General features: G+C 34.9%; 1 long non-coding RNA gene across 1 annotated transcript; it reads left to right on the top strand.

Annotated features, from left to right (window-relative positions):
- Positions 1-9,766: 9,766 nt before the first annotated feature.
- On the top strand, positions 9,767-12,708 carry LOC129047736 (uncharacterized). The gene is made up of 3 exons (XR_008509499.2): positions 9,767-9,862; positions 11,903-11,985; positions 12,081-12,708. It is a non-coding gene; the product is annotated as an uncharacterized LOC129047736 (long non-coding RNA).
- Positions 12,709-27,450: the final 14,742 nt, after the last annotated feature.

The following is a 27,450-nucleotide window of genomic DNA, read 5'->3' as shown; positions in this document are numbered from 1 at the left end:
GTTTTAAAATTTTGGACAAAAATATAGATGTAGCAAACAGGCTACACTGAGCCCAAAAGGGCTGGCTGGCATCCTCCCACGGGGGCATGAACATTTCACTGTAGTGAGTCTAACAGAGACATCTACTGGCTGAGCCCTGGACTTCCAGTGCAGGCTCTGTTGGCCCTTGTGATTGACCAACGCTCTCCATCTCTGACAAGCTTGTAAATAAATGAAAATAATAATAATAATTACATTTGTTCATACAGAATGACTAATTGCACACTTAGCATGTGTGCAAATAAACAAATGTTCACAGAGGTCCGGGTAGATAGGGTGGGTGAACAATCACCCATTCACATGTTTATTTTTAAAAATGTCTTTACTACATCTGACCAAGGAATGGTAAAGGCATTTTAGTTCTCCTATCTAAAAGAAGTCAGGAGTTCAAATTCAACCAAAGAACATCATGAATTACCATTTTTTTGACCACCAGATTAAAAGAATTGCGATATAGATAAAAAATATTAATTCCAGCATGATAAATCCTGTGATAAACTCAGAAGTGCCCCATTGGTAGAATATTTTCATATAAAGTACCAATTTATGGGGCAAATTTAAGGCACTGATGGATCTGTATTGGGGGAGGAACAGTTCCCATGAGCAGAACCCACCAGATAATCCTGTCTTCTGGCATCTGTGCTATGTGTCTGCTCCTTTGCTGCCTCTGGCAGGATTAGGTAACTATCTGCAACATTAGGACTGGGCCCCTATTAATCAGCATGAACAAACTTCCTGCTCTTAACTGGGAGGAATCATGAATTGGAGAACTAAATATAGGCAAACAAATCCAATAACGAAACACTCATAGCCTAGACATAAGCAAATATAAATCCCTCTTGTGTTATTATAATGCCTACCAACCTAATTGAGAACACATTCATTTTAAGCTAAATAAATTACCGCTACAATTATATAACCTTGAGGTCACCTCCTTTAGGAGATGGCCAACACTTGTATTAACTATTCCATGCTTTACTGTAAGTGGCCTCAACCAATCAATGCCAGATAAATGCTGTTAAAATATGCATTTAATTAACCCAGTCCTTCATTTATTTGCTATTTTAGCCTAGGGATGAAGAAGAAAGTGAAGTTAAATTGTGTGCATTCTCAAACAAGACTTCAGAATGGAGAGCTTTTTCTTTCCAGTCAAGGCACTGTCTTCCTTATTAATCTGGCTAAGAGAGAGCATTCCTCAGACTTTAACAGAATACTACATCCATCTGAAGAATGAGGCTTTGCCTCTGATATTTATAGCCCCACACTCAAGGAACCAAGTCCTTCCCTTTTCCTTAGAGAGATGGATTTCCTTAGAGAAATGTATTTTGCACTGATTGTTTGACCCCTCTCTGGCTGTGAACAATTATTGCAGTACCTTTACAGTCACATGGATCCAGTAGCAATTACATTACTAATTGATGGATTCATGAATTACTTTATTGTTTCAAGGTACAGAGCTGATTTTGGTTGTGTGTTGAAATATTCTCTTTTCTTTCTTCCAATGTTATGCAAACAATCCTAGCAGTACCTACCTAGTAGGTTATATGTCTTTCACCAATACTTTTCTTTTGGTTTTGATCCTGCTGTTGTAGGCACATTATTATTCACTGAATATCCATCTGCTCGCTCACATATCCCAGCTGTGTTCGTTGAAACCAGGTGGCACTGGGCTGCGAACAGAAGTGAGTGTGTTACTTCAGGCTGAAGCATTCAAGAGCTGATGCACAATCTTCTATCTCTCTTTGTTCCATAGTGATCCTGAAAGTTGAAATGGCCAAGGTATAAAATGAAAGCAGCACAGCTTGTGGAGTCTCTGTATAGAGGAGAGCTGCTTTGAGGGGGCATTCTGTCTTACACTGCTTTTTGCATGAGCAAGAAAGCTTTGTTTTATTAAACCACTGAGATTTCAAGGTTTGTTTATCATAACATAATCTAGCCTGTATTGACAAATATAATTGGCTTCCATGGTAATAAACAAATCTATATTCTATAGTACTAAGTAACCACCTAAACTGTAGCAATTTGGATCTAATTTGCATGAATATTAATTCTTTTAAACAAGAAAGGAAAATTATGATATTCCCACAGCCTCCATACCTTCAGAATAAGCCATTGGTTCATTAATTTTTAATGAGAAACATTCATTATTATGAATTATTCGACAAGACTTTGATTTTCTTTTTGGTAAGTGATGACCATAATTAAGCTCCTCATAATGAACACAGCAATTTTTAAACAGTACAATTTATATAGTGTTTCTCCTCTGGGAGACTTAGTTTTTTCAATAAAACGCAACAATAGATATATGACTAAGTTTTCATACTGCATGAGGATTTGTAGTTATTATTACATTCACCTCTGTTTTCATTGATTCATTCATCCATTGACACATATCTTTTCTGCACTTCTTGCAGAACTGGGTTTTACTCAGTCAAAGAGTGAATTTTAAAAAAGGAAACTTTAAATATTGTACATTACAGGATATTGGGTTACTGGCAATATAACATTTCCTCCCCAAAGGGCTTTCCTGTTATTACTGGCTTAATGGCTTCATTTATCTACATAGTTCAAAATCTTTTAAAGTCTATCATTCACTTCTATAACACATAAATGTAGTCACATATACAACAAAGTCAAGCATTAGTTAAAATACTAAAAATATTTTGCAGCAGCATTTGGTATCGGAGAAAAGGATACCAATAGAAAACTCTTTCTTATCTATTTGCACCATTAGGAAGCCTTAATGGGTTTTATCTCACCCCCGATCACAATAGGAAATATTTGCTGGATAATGGTAGCCCACACAAAATAACTTTTCTGTAGCTCCCAACTGTAATACTTTAGAAACTATTAGCACTTCTGCCTCACTCATCTCATCTGTAGTAAAGGCAAATAGGAACAGACAAATTTGAAGGTAAAGAGGCCCAAACTGGGCAGGATCCAGTTGACATTAACACATTGTCCCTTTTTCATACTACCAAGTCTCACAGGTCAGATGTCAAATAGCATTCTGAATCCCGGCACATTTTTACAAAGTCATTGTTTTCATTTGCTGTTTTCTACAGGTAATGTTGGTCATTTCTAAGAACTTTTACTGGTTGAATCTCTCACTGCTCTGCATTTTAATATTACAATCCTTTTCTACCCACCCTATCTATATTCCCGATGCCTCTAAGCATACTCTGTTTTTACTCAGAACACTTTCCACTCTAAAAAATACTATATACTTATTATATTAATATTGGTAGATATTGTCACTACCACACTAGAATATAGGTTCCCAAAGGCCAATGATTTTCTTATACCTTTGGTTAATAATATAAATGCTGGCACATAGACTGCATGCACTAAATATTTTTCAGTGAATAAATGAACAAATAAATGAATGAAAATTTCCCTGGTCCAATAAAACATTCTGATACTTATTTTCCTGATATTCTCTTTTATTCATCCAAAATCTACTTTGCCTCTGGTCATCTTATTCCTGAATCTCATTCATTCTTCAACTGATCCTGGCAGCTTGTCACATGGTTGACTTGCTTCACAATTCTCCAACTTTTCTACTTTATTTCTTGGACCCTGACCAGTGTCTTTTTTTTTCTGGCATGATGTCTTTCTGGACAGAAGATCTAGATAATTTCCTATGTGTGTTCCCATGGGCAGTGCTAACCAGAAATGATGAGGTCCTATAGATGGATTTTGGTGACCATTATACATTCAATTTAATTTAAATTATTTAAAATCTAATTATAAATGGATTTTAGGAGATATTTTGGTAAAAAATACATGCACAGTGTGATTTAGACAAGAAGAAAATAAAATCATCCATAACTCCACTATGAGAGAAATCTGTAGTTATTATTTTAAATAGCGTTATTTATTATTCCTCTTTGAACTGACTTCTTAAGTTAAAACCAATCAAATTAATTCATAAAAACAGATTTCAAGCAAAGCTTATAAATGAATACAACAAGGAAAGAGATGGAAATAGGATGCTTAGAATTAGAAAAAAGAGAGCATTTTGTAAATGAAGGGGGCACTTCATTTATAAAATGAGTTCTCTGACCTCAAGTCACTATTCTTTTTTTTCTTTCTTTTTTTTCTTTTTGAGAGAGAGTCTCGCTCTGTCGCCCAGGCTGGAGTGCAGTGGCGCGATCTTGGGTCACTGCAAGCTCTGCCTCCTGGGTTCACACCATTCTCCTGCCTCAGCCTCCCAAGTAGCTGGGACTACAGGCGCCTGCCACCATGCCCAGCTAATTGTTTGTATTTTTAGTAGAGACGGGGTTTTACCGTGTTAATCAGGATGGTCTCGATCTTCTGACCTCCTGAGCCGCCCACCTCGGCCTCCCAAAGTGGTGGGATTACAGGCGTAAGCCATTACGCCCAGCCCTCAAGTCACTATAAAACAAGTTGAACTTACAGAATACAGAGCTCATGTCTATGAAAGGAGCTTTGTGTAGAAACAGTTTCAGGGAAAGTTACAATCTCAAAGAAGGAGAATATCGCCCAAATCAATTGCACTGTTCAGTGGTACTAGGATGACCAACTCCCCCAGTTTGCCCACGACTGAGGGGTTTCTTGGGTTGCTGGTCTTTCGGTGCTAAAACAGAGATAGTCCCAAGCAAACTGGCACAAGTTGGTCACATGAGCAGTATCTCAAACTGCTTGGGCATCCGAGGGGGAAGAAAAGCCCAAAACCCTACACATCCTTGTTTTCTGTATGTAAGGTTTGTCTTAAATAATTATTTAGTATTTGGCCAATAAAAGTGCTGTTAGGAAATTCTTTATGATAGAAATTTTAAAATAAAATAAACTCTGACACAGTGATGGTAAGAGGGACCATTCCTCCAAACTAAATCAAAAGCTAAAGTGGGCCCAAGCTGATGTTAAGAGTACAGAAGCACCTTCATTTCATTCAATTGCAGGAATTCAGTCCTTATCAATGTCTTTGCATCTGCCAGGCAGTCAGCATTAAGAGAAGAATGTAATTCAAGTGATTTTGATTAACCAACAGGCAGGAAAAACCCCCTTTCTTCCAGATCCTGACAGGAACAGAAAGAATGGTTTGCTGTGGCATCCAAAGCAGGCCTCAGACTGAGTCAATCTTGAGGTAATTAAAAAAAATAAGGATTGGACATTTTCTACCGAAATTGTATAAGGCAACTATCTGTCCCTGGGTGGTGTGTCTAAGAGGAAGGCAGCAGAAAGAGGAAATTCTGAGTATTCAGGATGTCTCCCTCTTTGTTTATGTTTACTAATGTTCATCAAGAAAGTGATTTTCAGAATGTTTTACGCATGAAACCAAATTAAGAGCAACTAAGGAAAACACAAAGCTAAAAAAAAAAATAAAATCTCCCAGGTTTTGAGAGAAAAAGATAGAAGTAAAAATTGGAATTTAAATTGAGAAGAGATTTTTCCAGAAGTCAAATTTTTTGGGTTAGAAGGAAAGAAGGTTAAGTTGTGATAGCACTGTCATGACTGAAAGCTTCATGAGAAGTATGAAGTATTTGAGGCACTCTAAAAAGTAACTTTTTGTTCCATATTACCAAGGTACTCTTAAGGAAATGCATACTTGCCTGTTGCATTAAGGAAGTGGCAAACAAGTCTGCCTTCCACAGAAGATTTTACTACTGCAAAAATGTTCTTGAGCTGTTACCATTATACTAGTAACTCACAATCATTCAAATACTAACAGAAACTTAAACACAATAAAATGCTAAAATCAAGCAGATTACTCACTTTTCCCCTCAGGTAATTATAACTCATTTGAATATCACTTTTGAATTTAGTCTCTCAATCATTCTGTGATTTAAGTGTTTATATTATTCCTATTTTACATGCAATAAAACTGAGGTCGAGGATATTTGTGGTTTACTCAAGCTTTCACTGCTATGAAGTTCAAGGGCTACAGTTGCACTTAGGTCTTTTGGGTTTAGATGTTAACTATTAACATAAAACAAGCTCTCAGTTTAATCTTATAATATTTTGACTATTAAGGAGACAGCACCAATTTCAAGATTATCTCTGGCTGGGCATGGTGGCTCACACCTGTAATCCCACTTTGGAAGGCTGAGGCAGGTGGATCACCTGAGGTCAGGAGTTTGAGACCAGCCTGACCAATACGGCGAAACCCCGTCTCTACTAAAAATACAAAAATTAGCTGGGCATGGTGGCATGCACCTGTAATTCCAGCTACTCAGGAGGCTGAGACAGGAGAATTGGTTGAATCCGGAGGTGGAAATTGCAGTGAGTCAAGATTATGCCACTGCATTCCATCCTGGGTGACAAAGCAAGACTCTGTCTCAAAAAAAAATATTATCTCTGCATTACATTAGTAGGCATAGAAGTTTCTGGTCACTCACTTCAGCAACTGCAGTGGCCAGAGACTTATTACTTCCTTCATGTTGACATAGTCATGAAACCTCAGGGGTTATAGCTGAAAAATCAATGCCAGATGGCTGTAGAGTAAAGACTCCTGAAGACTCTGCTACTGTCAAGTCACCCCAACAGAAATGTCCTCAATGCTGATAAAGATGGAGATAACACATGCAGACCATCTGTTCCAGCCACATGGCTTTTAACAAGGAAAACCTCTTAGGGTATAATGAACAAAGACTAGCTACAGGCAAAGGAACATCTAGGATACATTCTTATTTGTCTGTTGGTCATTAGGTAATTGTGGATGGAGATAATTAAGACAGGTCTCCAAAAGTTGTCCCATAGTTCGGCTACTAGCTACTGTTACTGAACATGTAGGAACATGTTGAATGACGTGAAATTAATGTTGTTGGCAAAATTGCTAAATTACTTCAAGAAAGTCCAAATAAGCTTCACCATAATTTTTTCACTAGAATTTATTACTCTACTTCTTCTCAATATATTTGAGGTCACTTTTAGCAAAAGACAAAGGTGAGTAAAGTTAGATTAGAAAGTCAAAAGATAAACATGATCAAAACTGATCACTACCTATAGAACATGTGTTGCAACCAACTGATACAGAACTGTGATTGTAACAGGGGAAATTTTAAATCAAATTAGGGGCATTTCAAGCATCTGAATGTGTTACATAATCAAGAAACTGATTAATAATATTACACCAGAAAGTCCAAAATCACTTCCTTTGGCTTTGATAGTGATGCATAAAACCGGTACATGACCTCTTCCCATGGATTTCATCATGACCTTGCAATCATACTTGGGATCCTGGAAACCTGGTTTCCAAGAAAATGTGTAAAGTAATGAAAATTTTTACCTGAAGGTGCTTGCTTGGAAACACCCCTCACTGAGAGATGATTGTGAGGGGCACCACTGATGTTCACTTGCTGATGCATTTTTGGCAAGGTCAGGAATGCTAAGGCTAGAGGGTTCTTGTACTTTGCTTTAAAATAGAATAAGAGCTCTTCAGTATATGGCTTCAAAAAAGGGATCAATTCTTTAACAAGCTTGAAAACCATCATGTAAACAAGGAATCTATTCAAGTTTAGGTTGGAGGCCATTTAATCATTTAGCACTGGTATTTCTAAGTAGATTTTCATTCCCTGCTGTTGTCCAACTTTTTAAATAATAAGATATGTTGGGGCATCAATAAACTGGTATAAAACAAGCAGCTATTCCATAGAAGTTATTTGTGGAGACTCAAACATTTCAAATTACCACAATATCAATGCTAGGACCTTTTAGAGCAGAAGTTCCCAAACTTTTTCAGTTCATGGTGACCCCGGGGCAAAATATATACCTAACAATTGTCTATTAAATGCTTACGTCCAAACAAGTCAATGTATATTTATGTTCTAACAACTTTAGTAGCCATGTGAAAAAATAATACATACATATAGAAAAAAATACTATTGTTATTTTATTATTAAATAACCACAGCTATTTACTAATAGGATATGCGTACCTGTTGCATACTGCATAACTTCTCAAACCTTGGACTCAAACTACGCAATGCTACGCTCATTTCTTGGTGTACATTAAATTTTGCACAGTACTTGATTTATATTACAACAACCTCTGAATACCCAGCTACACAAAAATATGGTGTCATCTAATAAATGTAGTGTTAGTTAATGTTGAAACTACCAAATCCCTGGAGCTAGTAGTTTGTGTGGCATCCATGTTTCCTGCAACCAAGTACTGCAGTGTCCCCTCAATGATTTGAAATATTCCATGGTGCCCTCCACTGAGTTCACTGTAGCACACTCAGGTAGCTTTTGATTGATAGGTGGGGAGCAGCAGTTATAAACAGTTGTAACGATACCTTTGAGCAATAACAATAATAATATTACTGAGATGTTGCACTCAAGAGACTGACCGAATTAAAAGCAAAAGCCACTTTGAGCATATTCTTATAAGTCACAACTCATCTGGAATAGAAAGAGAATGTGAGCATCGTGGTCAACATTGGTTGTGAACATTGGGAATTTTTGTTGTTCTTCTCAATGAAAGAGAAGGAAGTATGAAAGAGTTATGTTTGTCAGTGGCTAGGCAAGCCTGGCTTTCTGGAAGGCTGGGTGCAGAATGCAGTAGAGATGGATTAGAAGTTTTAGAATGAGAAGGCATCATCTAAATATTCTGAATACTAAAGAGGAAGCTCTAATAGTGAATGCTTTCTCCCGTCATCGATTTCTTTGTATTTTGCCTCAATCTCTTTAGAAAGGTATTCTGCATAAGTAATTATGGTTAATCACACATCTTAAGAAAACTGTCCTTTTAGACATGCAATTCACACGAATTCCACCATAGCCCTTCTCACAATTTTGCAGCTTTCTGAACAAACGATTCAGTAGCCATGCATATTAGTGTTAAAGACCAAAACCAGAAAAAATGAATTGCTGATATCTAGACATTCAGAGAAGTTGTATACTAATGATACCTCATTTCTATATTTCATTCTGTTCACATTTGCTAAAGAACTTTGGAACAAGCAATCAATTGATGAAAATAAGACCTCAGCAATGATTAACACATAAGTTGTTTTTTCATTTTTTAAAAAAGTTTCATAATAATATGTTTTTCAAGAGAATTTACTGGTTCACTGAGATATGTAAGAAGTCAGTGTATTGTGATGTGAAGGAATTTACCTTTTTGCACTGGTTGAACTGCAAATTAACTACATGGTCTTAGGTTAAAGCCACTTTGCCTCCCTGCGCCTCACTCCTGCGTTCATGATAGTGGCTAGATGTCTCTAAGGCCCTTGAGTTGCAACACTGAATACTCTATGAACTTTTTTGCTCAAGTGGATTTTTGCTGTCTTCTGAACAGCATAAGTATTCTTGACCCAATCAGTCAAATAGTCAAATTAAAGAAAGAAGATACTACTGCTGAAGATTTTTTTATTTAAAAAATTTTAAAATTGTAGTAAAAAACACATAACATGAAATCGGCCATTTTAACCGTTTCAAAGCATATGGTTCAGTAGTGTTAAGTATATTCACATTGTTATGCAACCAATCTTCAGGACTTTTCCATCTTGCAAAACTGAAACTTTTTATCCATTAAACAGTAACTCCCCGTTCCCCTGTCTCCTCACTCCCTGGCAACCACCTTTCTGCTTCCTTTTTCTATTAATTTGACTAGTCTTGATACTTCATACAAGTGGAATCATATAGTATTTGTCTTTTTGTAATTGGCTTATTTTACTTAGCATAATGTCTTCAAGGTTGATGTAAGTTGTAGCACGTGTCACAATTTCCATTTTTTTTAAGGCTGAATAATATTTTTGCAGGTACACACCACATTGAATTTATTCATTTATCCATTGGTGGACACATGGGCTGCTTCTGCCTCTTGACTATTGTGAATAGTATTGCTATGAACATGGGTGAGTTTTAAAAGAGAGGAATGCATATTTATTTTCCTCAGACCCCAAGGACATCACAGTACTGTCAATAATCTTCTGATTTCATCTAGAGAGTTTCCAGAAGTAAGGGAAGTAGGTCACCAGGGTGCTTAAAATCCATTCTGGTAGACCCATAGGAAGATTATTTGAAATATTATTTCCAGATGTGTCTTAGGGCTAAAATGTGTTTCCTTCTGTTTTATTACCAGTAATTACAGGAAACAACAGGCAAAGAGAAAAACAAAGTTTTGTCTTCCAAAATGTTTTCGCTATCAGGACAGTTTTATTGAGAACCTGAATCTCCATAGGCATGTTTTATTTCTAATTAGTTACAGCTCTAAACCTTTTTGAGAAAAGTCTCATGGGGATTTAAAAATTTTAGCCTCATGTATTAGTATAGTTGTCCCACTTCAAAAGTGTTATACCAAAGAATATTAATGTCCTTGAAAAATTTATATGTCTAAGTCAAGCCAGATCATTTTTTTAAGCAATAGGCTCAGAACTTTTCAAGGAAAAGTTGTTTTTTGTCTTTTTTTTTTTTAATGAAAGACGATCACTCTTCAAACCAGATTAAAACTCCTACTTTTAGTTCAATCACTAATTAAAGTAGCATGTATATCTTTGACTTCAGATGCAGCAAAGCATTGCCTGATAACTGAAGCCACTTCTGTGCTTCCAATATTTGCATTTTGTTTGTTTGTGTTGTACATTCTGCTACTCAAGTACTTTCTTTTCCAAGCAGGCTATATAAAGCTCATGTTGAGTGCAGCTAGAAAATCTTTTAATGAAGAAAGGCTTTCAACATTACTGACAATATTTTTATCTTATCTACATATAAAATTTTGGGGTAAATGTCATCAGGGGAATCCATTCCAAATTAGATGTTCAGTTTGAAATAGAAAAAACAAGTTCTACTTAAATTGGAAAATAAGTTGCTCATAATCCGTAATTCCCGTCTTTCTGTATCTGTGACAAATACAGGTATAGAGGCCTCGTGCATGCATTTCTCTAGGTAGAACTCCATATTGAAGGCCTTTAGGTCATCATTGTCCATAAAAATGCAATGTAAGCCACATATGTCATTTAATTTTTCTAGTAGCCACATTAAAGAATGAAACAGTGAAATTAGTTTTAATAATATATTTTATTAATCCAATATATAAAAATCTTATTTCAAGATATAATTAATATAAAATTATTAATAAGGTATTTTACCTTTCTTAGCATTAAGTTTTCAAAATATTGTGTACGTGTTTCACTTAATAATCCATCTCAGTTTGGATCAGCCATATTTCAAGTCTCAATAGCCGCATGTGGCTAGTGGCTACCGTATTGGACAGCACATGCAGATTTAGATGACCACTTTCATTTCAACTGTTCTGCCTTATATACATTTATATTTATATGTACAATTTATGTTATCATTTATATTTATACATGCATTTCTAGGTGTTTTAAGCTTTTAAAAAGCCCAATATTCAGACACCCCTGAGTATCTATCATACCAAAAGTTTCCTTATTTCACAAAGCAATCCATCACAAGTTTTCTTTGCAGAGTGAGAGCTTCTAGTTTATTTCAAATAATTTAGTTTATAGAAATATAATATTCAAATGATTCTTAAGGAGTAACACACAAACTATGTAAACCAAAAAAACACCTGTATATCCTTACAATAAAGGAATCTAATTGGAATGGCAACGTTAGTCCTCCTGGGTAATAAAGAAGAGGTGAAGATTGAGTCAGGGTAACTTCCCATCTGGAATATCTATTTATTGTGGTTCTCTCTTCACCGTGAGAGGATAATTGCTTTCCTGTTACTCAGATATTTACATGGCACTTATTTTATTTAGGTCAGTGTAGAGAGTTTCTATGTCCAAAGTATAACATCCTCCTTTTGATTTCAGGATTAAATACACATGCACAGAGTAGGTTAAATGTGAACAACAACATAAATGTATACTTTTTATCTCTTTGTAGAGAGTATAACAGAATATTAAAATCTGAATCTCATATATTTTCAGTCTCAGCTCCCTCAATGTGACAGGGGAGGAAAGACTAAGAATCACTGAATGACTTACAGATCATCAAACATCTAGCCTACTCAGTAAGTAGCCTCCATTGTTTCTTTTTGATAGAAATAGTATTTCCTCTTCCATGCTTTGTTCTTTTTCCCATGCCCTGTCTTTCTCTTGCTTCCAGGTGTAGCTTCCACTGGACAGTAATCATATCAACCTGGATAGTTTTAAGCTTGGTGAATCCTCAGCTTAAGTCTCATGGCAACTCCTCATTTGGCTTGTCATAATTGGCAAGTTTTGACGTCTTCCAAGGCATCTTAAGAACATTCTAATTTTTCTACTCCTATTACTACCGGATATACTCTGGGAATATTAAGTAACCAACAAGCATAAATAGTGGGACTTTGCTGGTCAGGTGGGGAGGGGAATGCAAAGGAAAGGAGACAAACAAAATGTTTGGAACATTGAAGAAAGCAGAGTCTGGTGCCAGTGGGCCATTGTAACCATGAGTTTGTATCAATGAATGCTGACACAATAGTCTGAAAAGTTGAGACAGGCCAGTTTGTGAATGGTCTTGACTGCTGGGTTTGCTATTGAGTTTGCTCTCTATATAGGCAGTGGCAAACCAACTACTGATCTGTATGTGTAGGTGTGCACATGTGTGCATGAACAAGGGTGTGTTTTAAGCAGGATGGTGACATGTTTAGGCAGTGATCTAAATAAACAATTGTGTTAAAAGACTTAATATAGCAGAAGGATTTGAATTAGGAAGGCCAGATGAGAAATGGCTGCAGCAGGGCATAGGAGAGTTAATTTGGATACTAATTGGTTATAATAGTATCTAACATGGATTGAGAATTGTATGCATTTTCTCATTTAAATCTCACCATAGTCATACAAGGAAGGTTTTGGTATTAGTCCCATTTTACAATTGAATTTGGAGTTCAGGGAAGTTAAAGTAATTTCTTTAAGGATAAGCAGCTGATTCGTATCATTGGTGTTCAAATATTCTGTTAAAATCATGTATCAAATAAGTGAAAAAGTTTTGAGTATCCTTCTCAAATACAGGCATTCTAATTTATAAATTTTTATATTCATTACTGTCTATCCACATACTAAATATTAATAAAACTTATTATTTTAGTGCAGCCCAATGGGTGATTTGGTGTAGCCGCTGGGTTAAACGCACCCTGCTCTGGAGACTACTGGTCTACATAATTGAATTGGAATACCTTTAAACATTGCATAAATCTTAAGTTGACAATAAACCCTGTACAGATCTTCCTCTATGTACAATGGGGTTATGTTTCAATAAACCCATTGTAAGTCGGAGGTATCATTAAGTAAAAAATGCATTTAATATGCCTAACATACCGAACATCACAGCTGAGCCTAGCCAACCTTAATCATGCTCAGGGCTGGGCGTGGTGGCTTACACCTGTAATCCCAGCACTTTGGGAAGCTGAGGCAGATGGATCACCTGAGGTCAGGAGTTGGCGACCAGCCTGGCCAATATGGTGAAACCCTGTCTCTACTAAAAATACAAAAAATTAGCCAGTGTGGTGGCGGGCACCTGTAATCCCAGCTACTCAGGAGGCTGAGGCAGGAGAATCCCTTGAACCCGGGAGGTAGAGGTTGCAGTGAGCTGAGATTGTGCCATTGCACTACTCCGGCCTGGGCAACAAGAGCAAAACTCCAACTCAAAACAAACAAACAAACAAACAAACAAAACACCATGCTCTGCACACTTACGTTTACCTACAATTGGGCAAAATCATCTAACACAAAGCCTACTTTATAATAAAATGTTGAATATCTCATGTAATTTATTGAATACTGTACTGAAAATGAAAAACAGAATGGTTGTATGGGTATTCAGAAAGTACAATTTACTGAATGTGTATCACTTTTGTACTGTGTTAAGTTGCAAACTCCTGAGTTGAATCATCATAAGTTGGGGACAATATGTATCTCTGAGACCTGGCTGCTTTGTAAATTGATGTTAACTTTTTGTCTCCCGAAGGCATCTGAGTTTGAAACTCCATATTAAACTTCACTGTCAGGCTAAGCAAGACTTTTACTACTTGCATACCTTCATATGATCCCTATTTGTATTTGTTTTGTTTGTTTTTTGAGTTGCTTTTATATATCAGTGACGTAGAAATGTTTCTAAGTGGTTGAGCTTAGAGTTTCTCCTAGTGATCCTTTAGTTCATCCCACTGACACTACAAATGAAAACGAGGAGAGGAATATAACAAAAAAGTGATTCAAGTTGAAGGTAGAGCTTGTTAAGAGATTCATAATTAGAACTCAGATTTCCGAAGCTTAGTGTTTTCCTTTCAGATACACAGGCTACCTTGATGGTGGCTTAATAGGCAAATATTTTGAGCATCCAGACAGCATTTTATATGCTTGTTAATGTGATATGTGATTGGCTGTAGAATTATTTAGTAAATTTTACATTATTATGATAATTATTTAGGATAGTGATTTTAAACTCTGGTTCCTTAGAATCATTTGTGAAACCTTTTTAAAAATGCTAAAGTCCAGGCCCTCACTTGCAGAGGTTCTTTTTGTATCATTCTGGGATGTGCAATCAGGAATTCATACTTTAAAAAAGCTACTCAGATGATTATAAAGTACAACCAGGGTTCTGATCTTCGATTAAGACCTATCCTGATATAATACCTGCCTTTGAGCAACGAGGAGACACATATGACTATAAATATCGGCCTAAAATTGTTGTGAAATTATCTTTGAGCCATATCATGTAGATAAAAGAGATAAGATACAGAGAATTTGAGAACTCAAAAGACTGACTTAATACACACATATCTAATTTTGAACTTGTAACCAAAGAAAACACATTTAGTTTGGAAATGACTATGGAATATGTAAAAATTGTTATATTCTAGGCTTTCAAAACAACAAAAGTATAAACCACTTAGTAACAAATCCAAGAAAAACTGTGTGGAACCATCAATGAAGACAACCAAAAAATGTGTCTGATGAATATTAAAGATGAGTCTAATAAAAGGAACATTTATGTTCCTGAAGAGAAATGTTCAATATTTCCCAAGTCACCAACTGTTCCCAGTTAATTTTAAGACCGTAATTTTAATTAAAATAAAAAATTGTCAAATTTTAAAGTTTATGTAGAGAAATGTGTAGGCAAGAAGATAAAAAAATTAGATATACAAGAAAAGAATTGCACTGCAGTTGTTAAAAAGTACTATGTAGTTAATTAAAACAGTGGGTATTGGTGCAAGAATGGACATGCTTTGGAGAGCAGAATAGATATTAGACACAACATTTATACATAAGAATATCATGTCTTTAAAAGTTACTATTTCATATCAGAAAAGAAATAAAGGATATTTAATATCAATTCTTAGGAAATTGGTTAACAATTTGAAAAAATTTATATCTATACATTGTAGATGTATAAATATACACAATTTGAAAAAATATATCTCTTTTATATATATATCTACATTGCATGTTATGCCAAAATAAGTTGCAGACATATTACAGAGTTAATGCAGAAAATGGAATTACTAGACAATTAGAAAATGCAGTATTGACAATCTTATATTAGTAAATATAAGATTTATAAGTAAATATGGGTAAATATATAGACATTTTCGAAATACAAAAGAAAGTAGAAAATAATTTTGACTACATAAAATATAAAAACTTCTGTATGCCCAAAACATACCATAAATGCAATTAAGAAACAATAGGCACACTATGACGAACTTTTGCGACCAGACGTCAGAGGATATATAAAGAGTTTTATGAATCAATGAATCAAAGACAAGTATCTAACAGGAAAATGGGTAATGAACAATAAATCTGCAATTCTCAAATAAGAGATACAAATAGGTGGGCAAAAACTCCAGAATATACGAAGAATATGTACCTCAGTGGTAATCAATTTAGTAAACAAAAATGTAAAACAAACAGCTAGACATTATGTCTACAAAATGTTCAAATGTTTAAAATACATAAAATGTTTATTGTTGGGAGGGTGGAGATAAGTGTTAGGGCATTATTATAATCCCCTGTGATTGAGAGGATTAATTGGTACATCCTCTTGAAGGGCAAGAGGATTGTACCATTAGTCCACACTCCATCTGCACTCACATTAGTGAGTGATTTAAAAAATTAAGCAGCTGATTTTAAAAATTAAGCAACATGATTTAAAAAATTAAGACTCTTCTTTGATTCAGAAATAATACTTCTAGGAATCTTTCTTAAGGAAGATAGATTCCTATCAGAGATGAGGAAAATAATACATATTTTGTGTGGTACATATACCTCCATGGAATACTATGCAGCCACAAAAAGAATGAGATCATGTTCTTTGCAGTAGCATGGATGGAGCTGGAGGTCATTATCCTTAGCAAACCAAGGCAGGAACAGAAAAACAAATACCACATGTTCTTACTTATAAGTGGGAGCTAAATGATGAGAACACATGGACACATAGAGGGGAACAACACACACTGGGGCCTATTGGAGGATGGAAGGTGGGTGGAGGGAGAGGATCAGGAAAAATAACTAATAGGTACTAGGCTTAATACCTGGGTGATGAAATAACCTGTACAACAAACTCCCATGACACAAGTTTACCTATGTAACAAACCTGTACGTGTACCCCTAAACTTAAAATAAAAGTTAAAGTTAAAAAATTATTTATTTTTTATAAGTTTTGTTCATCACAATACTATTTCTAATACCAAACATAAGGAAAACCTAATGCCCTCCAAATTAAGGAACAGTTACATAAATCTTGGTAAGCCATGCTAAAAAAGTAATTTTCAGAAATGTAAAATTAAGAATCTCGTGCAAATACATGACTGCATATTAAAGATTTTATTCTACTTATTAATTAATGAGGAAATCTGTAAGATGATAAGACTGGCTCAAAGAGCATTTGAGGAGTATTTATTAACAATTTAATAAATGAATATTAGTATAATAATGTTGGTTCAGTTATAAAACCAGCTTATATCCTAAAGGGCAATAAACCCTAAACTTTGGAGTTATGTTCCCCTTGGAAAGAAAATGTTTACATCTCAGAAAAAATTCCACAGGTTAACATTTAGCTTTACTAATTCTGGAATCTTTATTAAATAGTAAAAGGTAAGTTGAATACGTTTTATCTTTATAGATAATCTTATGGGGGGCTTTTCCCTGATTTAACATAGAAAGGGCTCAGCTTTTTGCCATATTTACGTTCTGTGTATTTTTTCTTAACAAGCCACATGTGGAATGCAAGCAATCATTAAAATTTGTAGCACAGATAAATAGGTATATATGGAAAAATGTTCACAATATTTTGTTAAATGGGAAAAAAGCAGATCAATAAAGGATTACATATTTTGATCTTAGTTGTAAAAACAATGGGTAAAATTTGTAAAATATGCATATAAAAACATAAATCATATTTATCAGAATATTAATAGTGCACCTTCTGGTTTTAGCTCTGATATGTAAAGAGCTTGGAAGTCATCCCTCCCATTCTTACAAAAAGAAATAGTTGAACAAACTGACCCAATTGAGAACTGAAGTTGCCGGGCAAACTACTACTGTCAAATCTGGAGAGAAAGACAAATGTTTGAGAGTCACAGCTGACACTTGCTTACCTGGAACAGAATCATCTGGAGCTGTAAACTGGTAAAACATCTAACTGATAATTTCAACAAACTTCTGCAGGTGGAGTGTGGACTAATGCGAGAATGAGAAACTCCTGGGGGCCACCATCTTGGAGGACCCCGCATTTTGGCAAGTTTTACTTTCAGGAAATCCAGCAGGTTCTCATGGTGAAGATCCAAGAATGATTCACCTTGTGTCTCTGGTAAGAGAAGGAAAGACTAATCATTGTGAAATACACCCAGAGGATTCATCATAACAAAAGTTTACTATCCAGGGAAAAAATCTTTACCAGAGCTTTATTCTAGCTGGGAGAAGGAATTTCTTCCCTCTCTAGTCCTTTCTAGACACCCTGTCTCTTCAAAATCAGGCAAAGCAAAACAAAACAAAACAACAACATAAAATGATACCACCGTAGAAACACTTCAGGTCATAGAACAGAGAAAGAGGCACAGTGAAAGACCTAGATTTAAATATAAAACTATAGAACACAACCTTTCTTTTCACTTGACCACAGTACCACCAGGCCTTCAGTATAACAACCGTGGATTATGGTGGAAAGAGCTGCAAGACACAGACTCTCTCTGAGGAGGAGTATTTAGGGAAGCCCAAAGTCAAGGCGGGAGATAAAAACAAGGACACAAGAGGAATTTAAAGACTATGACATCTACAGTTATAATTAATATCAAAGACAGCCTAATTCCTAGTCAGATTAAAATGAATCATCACACTAATGGCTTATTTACCTCCATTCCTATTACATGATACTACATATCTGGCTTTTCAACAAAATATCACAAGGCATGCCAAAAAGCAAGCAAAAACACATCCTGAAGAGGCAAAGCAAGCATCAGAACCACACTTAGATATGACACAGGAGTTAAAGTTATCACACGTGTAACTTAAAATAACTATGACTAATGTGTTAAGGTCTCTATTGGAAAAAGTAGTTAATAAAAAGCATTCAGATTAGAAAACAATAAGTAAAACTATACTTGCAAATGATATGATCTTGTATATCCTAAGGAATCCACTAAAAAACAATTATAACTAATAAACAAATTCAACAAGGTTGTAGAATACAGAATCTAAAAAAGCAGAGCAAAGGTCTAGAAGGCAATAGTAATTAAGACTGTGTATACTGACATAAGAATAAACATATACATCAATAAAATAAAATAAAGAATCCAGAAATAAACCAATGTTTCTATGGTTAACTAAATTTCAGCAAGGATGCCAAGATCATTTCATGAAGGAAGTCATGCTGTGAAAATTAATGAGCTATATTTAAAACACTGAACTTGCACACTTATATTGCACCATATTAAAAAAAATCTCAAAATTAGGCACAAATCATTTTCCGGTAAATTCTACCAAGTATTTAGGGAAAAAATAATACCAGTTTTATAAAAATTCTACCAGAAAGTTGAAGAGGAGGGAACACTTACAAACTTAATTTATTAGGCACCAATACGCTGATACCAAAACCAGATGAATAAAATGCAAAAAACAATAGACTCTCTTGAACTAAGACAGAAAAATTCTTAGCAAAATATTAGCAAATCTAATCCAAGAATATATAAAAAGAATTATATACCCTGACAAGTTGAACTTATTGCAGGTATGCAAAGGTGATTTAACATTTGAAAAACCAATCGGTGTAATCTACCACATCAACAGATTAAAGAAAAATCTTACGATCACATCAGTTGACGAATAAAAAGCATTTGACAATATCCACGTACATTTATGATAAAAACTCTCAGCAAACTAGGAATAGAAAGGAACTTCCTCAACTTGGTAATGAACACCTATTAAACACTCTATAGCTAACATGGTACTTAATGATAAAAAACAGAATACTTTCCCTCTAAGATCAGGAACAAGGCAAGGAAGTCCCTTTCTACCACTCCTATTCAACATTGTACTGAAAGTACTAGCTAGTGCAATAAGACAAGAAAGGGAAATAAACATACAGATTGGGAAGGAAGAAATAAAATGTCTTTTTGTTTGTAGGTGACTTGATTATTTATATAGAAAATCCCAAAGAATTGACAAAAACAAAACAAAAAACTTTCCTGGAACTAATAAACAAACATAGCAAGGTCTCAGGATACAAGGTTAATATGAAAGTCAATTGTTTTTCTTATATCGGTAATAATCAATTGGAATTTGAAACTGAAAACAAATGTCATTTACAATTACCAAAAATATAAAATATTTAGGTACAAATAAAATACAGAATCTATACGCAGAAAACTATAAACTTATGATGAAAGAAATGAAAAAGATCTAAGCAAATGGAGAAATATTCTGTCTTCATAGACTGGAAGACTAAATATTGTTAAGATGTCAATTTTTTTCCAACTTGTTACATAGTTCACTCAACCCCAATAAAAATCCCATTATTCTTTTTTGTAGCTATTGACAAACTGATTCCACAATTTATATAAAAAAAAAAATCCAAGTTAGCCAAAGTAGGACTATAGAAGAGAAAAGTTTGGGTGGGGGAAGTGCCTCATCAAAGAAGATACATAAATGGCAAATAATATTTAAAGATGCTCAACATCATTTATCATAAGAAAATTTCAAATTAACACAATTACTATTATATAAATATCAGAATGACTAAAATAAAAAAAATCCTGACAGTATCAACTGCTGGCAAAAATATGGAACAACATAAACTCTCATTCATTGCTAGTGGGAATATAAAATAGTATGGTCATTTTGGAAGACAGATCGACAACTTCTTACAAAGCTAAACATAGTTTTACAATGGGATAAGGTGTTCCTAAGTATTTACCCAACTGATAAAAAAACTTAGATCCACACAAAAATCTGTATGTGAATGTTTATAGTAGCTTTATTCATGTTTGCCAAAAACTGGAAGAAATCAAGATGAATGAATAAGTGAATTCATTAGGTTAATGAATAAACAAATTGTGGTGCACCATGGCAATGAAATAATTTTCAATAAGAAGAAATGAACTATCAAGCCCTGAAAAGACCCAGAAAAATTTTACATACATACTGTTCATTGAAGGAACAGCATGAAAAAGCTATATACTGTCCTCATCCAATTATGTAATAGTCTAGAAAAGGCAAAACTATAAAAGTAGTAAATTATAGGTGACCAGTGGCTTGACAGGAAAGAGGGAGAGTTCAATGGGTGAAGTATAGGGAATTTTTTAGGGTGGTACACAATTATTTTTATGATACTATGATGGTGAATACATGACACTATGCATTCATCAAAATCCATAAAACATAAAGAATAAACCTTAATGAATGCAAGTTTAAAAAACTCTTTTAGAAAATTGGGATATTCCAGGATGAAATGCAGAATGTGACAAAACAATCTAACTGCATTACAAACCTATGACACAACCTTACTGAATTTGGTGTGTGTGTGTGTGTGTGTGTGTGTGTAGGAGGAAATGCTTTGCGCATTTATAAGACTAAATTCAAAAGAAGCTGTACATAAGTATTGCACTCTATTCGATAAAGATTTTTTCTCAAGAAGGTATGAGTTAACAATTGTGATACCAGTATATGTGTACACTGCAGAGGAACTACTAAGTAAATGGAGAGTGTCAGCCTGTTTTCTCATTGCTGGAGTGGGAGGTTACAGAGAATTAAGGGGATGAGGCTAGAATGATTTATATGGTAATGGATTAGAGTTAGAGACATAAACTCATGTTTAGCTGAATATAGACATAGTTATTACATAAAGAGATATCTAGAGATATGTGTATATACATCATCTGGCACACACACACATATATTTCCTTGCTCTGTCAGCTGACAGGGTCTCAAAGAAAGACAATCCTTTAGCAACAAATGCATTAGCACCATGATATTGGTTTCTAATATTCTCCAATCAAAGGAACCAGGATAACTGGGAGAAATGGCTCACTCCATAACTGGGCTGGAAATATTCAAGATGAGCCTGGAACCGAGAAAATAAGTTAGCAAAAACAACAACAAAACAACCACAACAACAAATCAAAAACCTATTCACAGTGATGGGGATGTTTAAAGGATCATAGGAGCCAGTTGAAAGCACTCCCAATGTCCAAAGCTGGAACAATTTGTTCAAGAAAATAAACTAGTATAAGATTATTACCTAAAGTATAAAATAAATATCCATGAGTCCATTTATATTGAGATAGATATAAATAAATTATTGAATAAATTTAAAAAGTAGTTGAATAGACAAATTTTTCATGCAGAATAATTTCAAGTATTTTATGTAGAGACTCTGCCATCAAGAAAGTATAGCATAACTTCCCATTCTTCATGTGTGGTCTGTGCATGGTGACTTCCTTCCAAAAAGAACAGTATGGAAGTGGGGAAAAAGGGTAGTGTTTGTCAGTCTTCACTAATAAATGAAGACCTTAACCTTATCGTGCTGATATAGGGTGAGTCATGTTGAAGACATATATATCCTTGATGCAATGTGATGAAAATGGCATTTTACCTCTGTGTTTCTCCTCCCCTAAATAAGTAATTCTAGCGTAACGGTGAAAAACACATCAGATAAATCTCATCTGAGGGACACTGCACAAAATACGTGAGCAGACTCCTCAAACCTCTCAAGGTCATCAAAACCAAGGAAACTGGCCAGGCACAGTGGCTCACGCTTGTAATCCTAGCACTTTGGGAGGTCGAGGTGGGCAGATCAGCTGAGGTCAGGAGTTCAAGACCAGCCTCGCCAACATGGTGAAACCCCATCACTACTGAAAATACAGAAAATAGCTGGGCGTGGTGAATTGCGGCTGTAACCCAGCTACTCGGGAGGCTCAGGCAGGAGAATCTCTTGAACCCTGGAGGTGGAGGTTCAAGTGAGCTGAGATCGTGCCACTGCACTCCAGCCTGGGCGATAGAACAAGACTCCATCTCAAAAATTCTAAAAACCAAAAAGAAAAAAAACAAGAGAAGTAAGAAACTGTCACAGCTAAAGAAGAGCCCAAGGAGACAAGACAACTAAATGTAATGTGATATCTTAGATGGGCTCCTTTAACAGACAAAGAGCATTCAGTAAAAACAAAAGAAGTATGAATAACGTATGGACTTTAGTTAATAATAATTTATCAATATGAGTTCATTAATTGTAATAAATATATGTATTATACTAATGTAAGAGAATAACAAGGGAAACTGAGTGTAGGCCATTTTTCTGTAAATCTAAGACTATGTTAAAATAAAAAGTTTATTTGTAAATATTATTAGTAGTTTTCTCTGGGTGGTGATATTCTAGGTTTTCTCTGGGTGGTGATATTCTAGGTTAATTAAAGTTTTTTCTTTCTGCAATTTTAAATGTTCCAAATTATAATAAACCCATACTAATTTCAAAATCAGCAAAAATGTTTTCTAATACGAACAAATACATATTTTGTTTAAAAGAAAACTATTTTCAGATTGTTTCAAATATACTTATTTTCCTCCAGCAAGATAAGAATACTATTCTGCTTTTCTCTTTCTTTTTTTTTTTTTTTGAGATGGGTTCTTGCTCTGTCACCCAGGCTGAAGTGCAATGGTGCGATCTCGGCTCACTGTAACCTCCGTCTCCTGGGTTCAGGAAATTCTCCTGCTACAGCCTCCCGCGTAGCTGGGATTACAGGCACCCACTACCATGCCCAGCTAATTTTTGTATTTTTAGTAGAGATGGGGGTTTCACCATGTTGGCGAGGCTAGTCTCGAACTCCTGACCTCAAGTGATCCACCTGCCTCGGCCTCCCAAAGTGCTGGGATTACAGGCATGTGCTATGCTCAGTCTTAATGAAATCAACTATATGGCCATAATATGCATGAAGAGATGAGTCAATAAAACACAAAAGAACTCAGGAAGTGCAACATCGCTAATTAGTGGATGCTTATACAGCTGGCTTTTGTTTAAAGAAAGGCATCTAATTGTTTAAGGGTTTATATATACACCAATTGATTTGGTCAAGTTGAGCTGTTTGGTGAATTATGTCAAAAGTCACAAAGAAAGACCCCTACTGTTTCATCAAGAGTTAACTTTCTACTCTTCAGATGAGCCGATCCTATAGCCAGTACTAAAAAGATTATTTTAGTATGAAATCTATTTTCATTACAACCAAAACTCCCCATAACCTACCCGAGGAGCCGAGTCCCTTTGCCCCAGTGCAGTGCTAACCTCTTTGTCCTCTTTTTCTGAGGGCAGAAAATGTGTGCAAAACACCGTGGCCCTGTTTCACTTATGTAAGCAGGCCAAACTAAACTTCAGTCACAGTTGTCTTTATTTTATGAAGATTTAAAGTCAGAGTTGCCCTCATGCCCTTCATCAGTGTCTACAAGAAAGATTGCAGCCAACAGCAGGAGGCTGGAGCACGGCAAGGCCACCCAAATTCTGCCTGCTCTTAGAGTGGTGAGAGCACACTTAAGAAGTCCTTCAAGATTTACTTCACACCCAGGAGGATAATGGGAAATGCCTCCGGGTTCAGGGTGGTGCTTTGTGTGTGGATATGTAAAGTAGCGTGCAGCTTCTCTGCCCCAGAAATGACCCTCGCAGCATCCTTTGATTTGTAGAAACAAAATGCAAACAGGGAGGCTGTTCTCAGCCAGGCTATAGGCACATGTTTATGATGCTTGCATAATTGCTCACACCTGTTTGGGAAATAAATTTTTAAACATTCCGTAGGTGTTCTGGGAACTCCACTGTTGCCTTTGCATCCCCAAACTTGGCATTTGAAAGTAATGGTTGTTAATGATCCTAGAATTTTTTTCATTTTCGTGGGGGTTTTGGTAAAACTAGAATTAGTTCACATGACTCCCCTATTTCCAAGTGATGAAGAAAGGAAACTGACCAAATGCCCTTATCTTTTAAAGTTATATTGCTATAACCTGAGAATGCAAAGTAATTTCCTGATAAAACAGTATAAGGTAAAATGCTAGATTCAAATCTCTCCTTACACAAAGTTCTTCCTATGCACTCCAGTTTGCTAGCCCACTGCAGTACTCTTTTCTTTGATTGCAATGCGATGCGTCTCACTTCGAGTTGTATGCCTTTCTGTTAATTTTCTTCCCCATTCAGCTTTGGAATTAACTTGTTAAATTAATCTCATCTTCATTTATTTTACAGTATCTTCATGTTTAAACGCTGATTTTATGAACATCTGTTTCAATCACAGTTGCAAACCAATTAGTTTTATGAGCTGTACATATTTTAGAGAGATTTACTGCTGACCTTTGTTGGTGAATTGAATGTTTTTGTTGTTGGTAACATTTCTGTAATTGATGCCATTGTTACTGCCACTGGGATAGCGATTTCAAATGAGATATGTTTTGGGAAATCCTTTTGCTTAAACACATTAATTCAGACAGACATCACTTTAAAATTGTGTAGCTTTGGAAAAAAGTTTAGTGTGTTAAATCTTGCAGCATGAGAGCTGGGTAAACTGCCACTCAATTTTCCTTGACTTTGAAACAGTTTAAAAGTTTCATATTTGCTAGAAATGACATTTTTCCTTCCGCGGTATTTGCCATTTAATAAAACAATTGGGGAAGCTACACTACTTATGTAGCTGCTACGCGACTATTGATAAATCCATCAATTAAAGGTGAATTGTGCATTCGGCTTTCCACCCCCATGGAAAAAAATACTGTTTTTCACAGTCAGATAGTAGAGTAAAACACCACGTAAGTGTTCAACCTCCAGTCTCCGGGGAGACATTTTGAATTCCCTCTGTGTGTTAGGGATCTAGTAAAAAGTGAAAGAAATTTTGTTTCTCATAGCAAGCTGATGAAAGTGGCAGGCTGTTTGAAATATCTTCCACTTTAATGAGTATGTAGGCTGACTCTTGCCTTCATCCTGGAGAAGGTAATCAGAGTTGAAGTACCTTGGAGGAACGAGGTGAAAAAGCCATACCCATAAAGATGACAAATTTATTCTCTAATCTGTCTTAGAGACAACTTTCTAAGAACTTTGGTATGATCATTTCAGTTCTGTACACAGTGGTGTATTCTCAATTATGATGCTGAAAGAATTCGGTTTATTGTAAAAATTATCTATAGTTATGTGTCAATTTGTCTATATTCTGAATCAGAAGAAAATATCTAGTCTCTTCTGATGAAAAATGCCTTTGTTTATTTTTATTTGGGTGCTTCCTTAACCTTTAGCTAACAAGAGTCCTTGATTAGCATAAAATAGACTGCTAATTTTCATTTCAAAATGTTGCATTACGAAACAATGCTATTAAATTCCAGAAGTACACAGTAGTTATAATGTGAAATCATACAAATATATATTGAAATTGAATTTTCTCTTACCAATAAAATATTGACTTTTTACTCTTCATGATCCAAAGCATAGTTACAACATTCTTATCTTTTCAAGCACAGAAAACAATTATACATCACAATTGTATGTAACAATGTCTGTGATGTGTGTCTTTTAGCATCTGTATTATCTGATTAAAAAACTATATTGCTCTTGCCTTTTTGTTATGTTGACCAAAGTTCTCTCTTTTTTTCCCTCACTTCCTGCTTACAAAAATAATGCTATTGTAGAAATCTTGGTTACACATAGAAAAGTATCAGAAATAAATCAAAATTAACTGCTATACAGTGTAAGTACTGCCAACATTTAAAAATATTTCCTTTTGAATATGGTTTTGTGTCATGATTTTATCACTAGACATTATATCATCTTTCTGTCATCATAAAGTCTACAAAAGACGAGCTGTGATGCTTATACATTATTCCATCAAAAAGGTTTGTAATAACAGATTTAACTATTTATTTAGTTTTGCAAGGTAGATTGATTCTGATTTTTTAAGTATCAAAAATAATATTGTGAAAAATACATTTGCATATAAATCTCTTTGCACATAGCTAAATTTTTATTCAGGATAAATTCTTGAAAGTATACGGTAACAGTAATTTTGTTAAAGAAAACATACATTTGAAGAGTATCTAAATTTTGCTTTAGGAAAGATGGACTGATTTACAACCCTATAGCAGAAAATGAGACTATTCATTTTACATTCTCATTTATGGCGGCTATTGGATTTGGTTTTTAAATACCTTGATGGATGAAAAATACTTAACTTTTGTTTTAATTTTACCTTGCATTTAAAACATTGTTGGGATTTAACTTTTCTCATTATTACTTATTATTACCATGCATTTTTGTGAATTTGCTGTTTATTTCTTTGATCCATTTTTCTATGGGTTATATGTTTATTATTAAATGTAAGAGCTCTTTATATATTAGAAATACTAACCTATCATTTTATATTTATGTGGCAAACATTTTTTATTTGTCACTGGCCTTTTGCTATGTATGGAAGTGTTTAATTTTGTGTTACCATATTTATTTCTTCTTTTGCTAATACGCTTAGACAGCCATTTGGCAACCAGAGATGATCTAATTATTTTATGATTTTCCTTCTTTTCATATAAATCTTTAATGTATCCAGAATTTACTTTGGTGTATGGTAAGAAACAAAAGTTTATTTAATTTTTTCCCCAAACAGTGAACTAGTTTTTTCAGCTGAATTTGTTCAATACCCTTTGCCTCATGATTCCATCTTTCCCATAACATGATTCTTACATGTGCCAGGGTTTGTTTGGGGGCCTTCCATGCTGTTTTATTGACTAGTTTTACTTATTTTTTCTTGCATTTTAATAGCCACAATAATATAACATAATATATTAGTCTGGGCAAGTTGAATGACTTTTCCCCTCTCATCCTCAGAGATACAGCTCTTGAAGTAGCTAACGCACAGTAGTATTATCTAGCATGAAAAACAGATTCTTTTATGAAAAATTTTATTTCATTATTTAGAAGATGTACTTATTTTAAATTTTACCTCTGAAATGAAAACGTGTCCTGTAATTAATGTTAGCAGATGGCAGTCACTAAAAGA

This window comes from Pongo abelii, chromosome 13, assembly GCF_028885655.2.
Source record: "Pongo abelii isolate AG06213 chromosome 13, NHGRI_mPonAbe1-v2.0_pri, whole genome shotgun sequence".
Taxonomy (NCBI): Eukaryota; Metazoa; Chordata; class Mammalia; order Primates; family Hominidae; genus Pongo; species Pongo abelii.
This window is presented reverse-complemented; position numbering and strand designations above follow the sequence as displayed.